At 32.8% G+C, this 7,967-nt stretch overlaps 1 long non-coding RNA gene across 1 annotated transcript; it reads right to left on the reverse strand.

Moving 5' to 3' along the window:
• Positions 1 to 543: 543 nt before the first annotated feature.
• Positions 544 to 5,753, reverse strand: LOC117692630 (uncharacterized). Its single transcript, XR_004603940.2, has 3 exons — positions 5,398 to 5,753; positions 1,180 to 1,235; positions 544 to 791 (listed from the first exon to the last, which is right to left on the reverse strand). It is a non-coding gene; the product is annotated as an uncharacterized lncRNA (long non-coding RNA).
• Positions 5,754 to 7,967: the final 2,214 nt, after the last annotated feature.

A 7,967-nucleotide genomic window follows, 5' to 3' on the forward strand; every position in this document is an offset into this window, starting at 1 on the left:
AATACATGTCTTATTAGGTTATATTTCGGCGGGTAAGAAAACGTGACAGAGGGCTAGGCTTGCTGAACCCTCTTCACGTTTTTGATACGAGCCCAAATATAGCTTATACTTCAAAACATTTATGTTTATTCTACAATAAAATATCAATTTACATTTCAAACGAGCTATTTTCGACAAATTTTGCTGAATATCTGCAGTTGATACCGTCAACCAAGCAAAAAGATTACGTCACTCTGCAAATGAAACGCTGTGCGAAAGCGTGCGTACTCTAACTGTACTCGGCCTCGTTAATCATGGATATCAAAATCTTTGAAATTATACTTTTTATAACTAGTAACATATCAAGTGGCTCTTTAAATCTCTACTGCCAACGAATAAAATTAATCGAATCCAAAATATCAATATCTCTATTTTAAAATACTGATCATATACATGTTATAATTATAATAATGATAATACTTATAATAATGATAATAATTTTTATTATATACAGTTATTGATTAACATCAAGACGTGTTGATATTAGTGTGATATTAACTTGCCTTTGACGTTTTTCGAACAATTTACAATAGGTTGAGTTGTGTATGAACGCGTCATACTTGCTGTGCTATCCGTCATTCCATCACACGTCTCAGCTGTTGTATCGTTGATGAATGATGAACTCACACAGCCACATACATAATGACATTCAAAATCATGATGACAGTTACATTTTGTAGCACAGAGTCGCCCAAAGTAACCATCTTTACACTTAGTGGTGCAATTAGTTCCATGATACCCTAATCTACACTCTAGAAAGGTAACAATTATTACAGATGTTATGTATTGCTGATACACATTTAATAAAATCAGGTATGTAATTGACTCAACTGAAGATATAATCTAGTATCTAATTGTTTATAATCGTTATCACTTAAGAGGGCTGGATAGACGTTGCTATTTTTAGGCTATATTTACCTTCTTTAAAAGAAAGATCTCTGTATAAAGATATGGGAAAATGAAATGAAATCAACATATTTTGATTTTGTTCTTCACTAAATGATATTTAATGGTCAAACTTATTGTATATAAATCTTTATGGCAGATCTGGTAAACAGTTTGTTGAGCACAAAGCCTTCTTGAAATAAAATATAATTGATACTAGTAACGTTTTACGTTATGGAGTAGTTTGTTTCTTACCGACACACTTGTCATCCCTTTTCTCGTAATCTTTACAGCATTTAGTCACATTATTGCTGGAAATAAGAATAATATAAAATTACTGTAGTGTACTTCCAACTCGGACAGTATGTCTCTCAAGGTAGCTTTAATTAACATTAAGCCTTATACTTTTTAAGATTCATAAACCCTCTGCTTCAAAATACGTATCATTTCTTATAATCCTAATGTACATTTTCATATAGCACTAAACATTGTGATATAATTAAAATATACACGTATTATTTGAATTATTCTTTTTCTATTTTGTTTGAATGCTTCGTGTTCTTCTTATATGCTCAAAAGTTGACAATCAACTTAACCATGATATGAAGAAAAAATAACATTCTGTTTAAAAATACTATATTTATTTCATTATCAGATAAACCATATGTAATGATAACTGATGGTATTCACATAATATAAAAAAAACAACAATAAAACAGATAAGTGTTGCTTCTTTTGTCACAATAAACTCAAAAAATTTACGTTTATTCGTAAGATTTGTAGGAATTTAGAAATTACCTCTCCTACAAAAAAAAAAATAAAATAAAAAAAATAGAAAATTAAGGATATTTTAAATTTTGTATTAGATATTCCTGTATGACCATTCATTTGTTCTGTAAAAAGATTATAAATATATTCTTGGCCTTTTTGTGTTTATTTATAAATGATGAAAAAGGTTACCCGATGATGATGTTTTCTCCGCTATATTTCTGGAAATAGCATTGATTGAAACAAGGGTTATCAAAGTATCAAAATATTAAATTTCCGACGAATAAAATTAAAAGAACTTGCAGTTGTAAATGAATGAACCTGTGTCTAACGAACTGATAGTTCTGTGAGTTGCTGCAACACTCTGCAGTTCTAAACTTCATTTTACGCATTGTGATGTGTAAAATGTTGGAAACCAAACATTAAAAAAAAAGATTCACTTTGAAAATAATTCTCTCAAAAATTGCCACAAAATCCATCAAAAATAATTCGAACAAAAGTTTTATTATCTCTCTTATCAAATTATCCATGAACCTTAAGACACTACGTCAAAGCGATTTAAAAAGTTTGGTTGAATTGTTCGTACTTAATATTTGTTCAAATATTACCACAGCTTAGTGGTCAAAGTAGAGAGCTTGTGACCCGAAGATATCGAGTTCGAATTCGAATGGAGCTTTTGCTCAAAGTTACTACAAAAATAAATATTATAGTTTTTAGCTCACCTGAGCTGAAAGCTCAAGTGAGCTATTCTGATCACATTTTGTCCGTCGTCCGTCTGTCCGTCTGTCCGTCTGTCTGTCTGTCCGTCTGTAAACTTTTTACATTTTGAACTTCTTCTCTAAAACTGCTTATCCAATTTCAACCAAATTTGGCACAAAGCATCCTTATGGGAGGGCAAATATAAATTGCAAAAATAAAAGTCCGATCTATATTCAAAGCGGAGAAAACCTTGAAACTGTAGAAAAAGGGGGGTGCACTTTTAAAAATCTTCTTCTCAAGAACTACCGAGGCAAATTCAACGTAGTTTAGCATAAATTATCCTTATGGGAAGGAAAATATAAATTGCAAAAATTAAGGGGTAATTTTGTTTCAAATCTAAGTTATTACGAAAATAATAATAAAGGAAAGGCGTGTTTCAATCAGTTTAATAGCATCGGGCTCGGCATCCGATAAAATGGGTAGGCAAGACTTGGCCTGGGCAAAACAAAAGATTGGCAGTTATTAATCTGTCAATCTCATTAAAATTTCAGGATATTTGATGGACTAGTATATTTGTATTCGCTGTAGATATTGCTGCAAAATAATGCGTATTTGGAATTGACGATTGCCGATCTGCCCCGGCATTTATTTTGCCACGGCCCGGGTTTGCATACCCATTTTACCAAGACTCGTATTCCATACTTCTAAAACGAGGTTCTTTGTTTAAAGCAGCCATGACATTATACGAAAAAGGGTCGATCTGACTATGATGAATTTGCTTGTTGTGCAACAGTTTGCGTATGAAGGGAAATTTTGAAACATGAAAAATATATTGGTGCCGATTTTGTGAAGTAAATTGAGGCTAAATATTTCAATGCGTTGACAGTTTTCACACATGACGTTGGTGTTAGCTTGTTCTGATTTTCGTTTCGTTTTCATTATTTATGCTTTGTAACCTGGAAACTATCGTCTGTATTTCGTGATTTTTACGTATCAAATCAAACAGAGACTTCGGTAAATCAAACAGTTACGTTAACTGTTTACCTGCGCAAATTAAGCAAAATCTGATGTAGGGGTACTGAAATGCAATTCATTCTATCGGTAATTCGGCATTATCTTTTGCGTAATGGTAGATTAATGCAATAGGTTTTGTTGAGATGCTCGACATTTTCTCTAGTTTATTCCGTTTATATAGAGTTTGATATCGCTTACGGAAATATGTAGGTATATACATGTATATATATAATTCATTATACATTTAGTGCATGTTTCTTGTGTTTAATTGTTTACAATTTCTATTTACTAACCATATTTGAGTGTTAAGCTTCGAATTATAAGCAAGATACAGAGATTTGCTCACAATTCTATGTTTGTACACAGATCTTAAAAGCTAAAGATTAAAAAAGTAAAAAAAAAAATTGTCAATATTTATTACGAAAATTTTAAAAATCTGTTCTTCCAGAAACCAACTTATTGAATTGTAAACTTAACCTTTTTAGCTCACCTGAGGATGGGGCCACAATGGGGGGGGGGGGGGGGGGTCGAAGTTTAACAAGTGAATATATAGATTAAATCTTTAGAAATCTTCTTCTCAGAAACTAATCGGCCAGGAAAGCTGAAACTTGTGTGGAAGCATCCTCAGGTAGTGTAGATTCAAAGATGTGAAAAACATGACCCCTGGGGGTAGGGTGGGGCCACAATGGAGGGTCGAAGTTTAACATATGAATATAAAAAGTAAATCTTTAAAAATCTTCTTCTCAGAAACTAATCGGCCAGGAAAGCTGACACTTGTGTGGATGCATCCTTAGGTAGTGAAGATTCAAATTTGTGAAAATCATGACCCCCAGGGGTAGGGTGGGGCCACAATGGGGGATCGACATTTTACATAGGAATCCACAGTAAATCTTTAAAAATCTTCTTCTCAGAAACTATTCAGCCAGGAAAGCTGACACTTGTGTGGATGCATCCTCAGGTAGTGTAAATTCAAAGTTGTGAAAATCATGACCCCCGGGGGTAGGGTGGGGCCACAATGGGGGATCGAAGTTTAGCATATGATTATATACAGTAAATCTTTAAAAATCTTCTTCTCAGAAACTAATTAGCCAGGAAAGCTAAAACTTGTGTGGAAGCATCCTCAGGTAGTGTTGATTCAAATTTGTGAAAATCATGACCCCTGGGGGTAAGTTTGGGCCACAATGGGAGGTCGATGTTTTACATAGGAATAAACAGAGTTATTCTTTAAAAATCTTCTTCTCAGAAACTAATCAGCCAGGAAAGCTGAAACTTGTGTGAAAGCATCCCCAGGTAGTGTAGATTCAAAGTTGTGAAAATAATGATCCCCAGGGGTAGGGTGGGGCCACAATGGGGGGGGGGGGTGTCAAAGTTTAACAAAGGAATATATAGGGCAAATCTTTAAAAACTAATCAGCCAGATGATTCTTTATAATTGTTAAGACTTTGGCCCCAGGACAATTCTTTGGCCTCACGAGAAGGTTCAGAGTTTGATGTACGTTTATATCCCATATATAAACTATTGTTACGGATCTTTTTTAGAACTGCAAAACTCAACATATGATATGGCTATAAAATCATCCTGTTAGAATGATTATAAACATAAGAATATCCAGGGGAAAATGGATTTTATTTATACAGGATTTACATGAATTATTGTACATTGTCCAGATAGTTTGTATTATGACTCCATTGAGCTGATTTTATCATACCTATTGTTCCTCAGGTGAGCGATGTGGCCCATGGGCCTCTTGTTAAATTACATGTAAGGTAGTTACTGGAGTTCTTTCGAAAAATCTAAAGGGATTTTTAAAAACAATTCTACTTTTTAAAAGTGACACCATGTGTTGTGACGGATGCAAACTTTTAAAAAAAGGTATATCAACTTGCGCTTTACATTTAAAAACTTAAAATAAGAAACACTGTCTAAAAAGTTATGATTCAAATATGAATTCAATAATAAATACATAACAGTTATGATATGTGACATATTTACCTAGGATCCTGACATAAATTGTCACCATGTAAGGCGTCGGCGGTTTTCATCAAAAGAAGAAAGAACACATCCATTTTTAAAAGGAATAATAAAATGAAATTTGTATCGACTTTTTTATTTAAATTTACATAATTTTTTCTTAGAGCCACCATCATGATCCAACGTTTCTGTGAAATATTACATTGATCATTTTCATACATTACCAAAATATACCGGAAAATATAAACACGTGTATAGATTAAAATCACTTGACAGGAATGTAATATTTAAAAAATATTAAAACAATGTGCGTTGTGCAAACCGTACATATGAAGTTAACGAACATGCAAAGGAAGTTTTAATGAAGAACGACCAATGGATTGCATTTAAATAAAAAATTATATTTTTCCATATATTTTAAGTTTGATTTCATTGTATAGATTAATTTGCATTATATTTTAAGGATGAATTAAGAGGACGAATTAATTAATTTTTTTAATATTTTCTTTGAGTGGTCAGTAATCAGCTCTTTTAGATGGGTTGTGCATACAGATTAACTGCTTCCTTGTAAACCATATGGCGCTCTCAGCAGGAGGAACGCCAAGTTTGTAATATTAAGGAAAATAGGATTAAGTGTTTCACATGTATTTTTACATTATTTATAATTATAACTTATTTAGGGTGCAATTTTACGTCTATATAAAACACAAATTATCAAAAATATTGTACTGTTTCAATCAAAATTAATTTTTTGAAAAAATCTTCCCGATTGTTTTCAATAGTGTCCACCTGTTCATGCTTTGTGATTTACGATAATACTATTATAATACTAGTATACTGCCAGTTTCCGTATTTGATGTTAAGTGTATGATCAACAATGGATCGCATGTGTTAGGTTAATTACCAAGCTTTTATTTTGAAACCGTGCATGAAAATTTCTTTTGGTTTCTGATAAAAATTTTATCACGAAGAATTTTTTTACTAACACATTAACCGATTAGCCTGCTAATACGTTTCTTTAATGAAATTTAAGACGGAATGGGACACCTCCATATTGTGACCTTAGTTACAGCAATAAAATCAAGTTTAAATTTTTATTTTTTCCCCTCTCTCCAATTTGTAACATAACAGCGTAACGCAATGGACAAGACAGTAAACTATTAATCTGTTAGTAATAAGTTCGAATCCCGCTGGACGTTAATGATTTATATATGACAATTTACGAGCATTGATGAAGTTTTCCGGTCAATTTATTCTTTGATACGTCGATCAATAGCAAAATTATTATCATCATTTCTTAAATCTATCTCAGAAATGTTTAACGGTTATTAGTCCCCTACCGGTTTCCCCGGAGGGGACTATAGCTTTCCTCTGCGTCCGTCAGTCCGTCCGTCTGTCCGTCCGTCCGTCTGTCTGTCTGTCCGTCTGTCTGACCGTCCATCCATCCGCCTGTCTGTCCCACTTCAGTTTTCCACACTTTTTTCTTTATGCGTTTGAGAAATAATATGAAATTTGCTGAACAACTTCAAAATATCAAACGACAGATTAAGTCTACACTTTTGTAGCGTCTGGTTGACATATTTTCGAGAAAATTTATTTTTTACATTCTAATTTTTTAATGTTCGGGTTCGCCATCGGGTTCGGTGTGTATTGAATAAACGAGGCAAGTATGTAGTTAGTAATAATATCGTGAATTACTTGTACCATTCCTATAATTGTTTCTAACAAACAAATTAGCTCTGTAAAATAGTGTCAAGCATTATGTTGTAAATTTAATTTACATGGTTTTTTGTATTATTACAATCGGGTTCGTTATCGGGTTGGTCTGTTGATTCGGTGTACAATAGACGGTAAGAAATTATATTCTGCATTGGTGCATTGTTTTCAAAAATTTTTACCTGCAAATACTTAATGGACTTGGCGAAATTACAGGAGATAAAATAAAGAGTATTATTAGTCCCATTTTTTTTTTTATATAATTTCAATATCGACTATGTAGTTTGAATTTCTTCTGTTCTTTTATCTCTGATTAAAACATAACATCTCCTTCATAAAAGTTTAGAAATAGATGCATGCTTCGAAGCTTTCATAGAATACAAATGTAATACAAACCGGTAGGAATCGTGTATTGTTTATGCAATACTCTCAGTATGCTTGTTCATGGGAGATTTGAAATCAAGAGTTATTTCAAAAGGGATATAATATGCCTACTGTACATAAGACCTGTGCTTGTGGATAACACATCCTTTGAAGAAGGACACTCCTCTGCAAAAGGTTCTCTAAAAAGTTGCTAGTACCATTGTTTGTCATATGTAAATTATACAAGTCCAATCTTTGCAAGCATCCACACACGTGATGACAAATTTGCGTTTCACCAAAATGATTCTTTGGACATGTGTCAGTACAATTCCATCCTCGAAAGCCGGGACTGCACTCTGGAAGCATTTACAAATGCAGTGAACTGCTATAAATTAATAAATGAATTGTTTTGGTTATGATAGACTTTGTCGATCATTTCAAATATCACCGTATCCATTAGAATATGTAATGAATTTGTAATGCTTAGGTGTGATATTTTACAGCAATATGTT

The sequence above is a fragment of the Magallana gigas genome, chromosome 3 (genome assembly GCF_963853765.1).
Source record: "Magallana gigas chromosome 3, xbMagGiga1.1, whole genome shotgun sequence".
Classification (NCBI taxonomy): domain Eukaryota; kingdom Metazoa; phylum Mollusca; class Bivalvia; order Ostreida; family Ostreidae; genus Magallana; species Magallana gigas.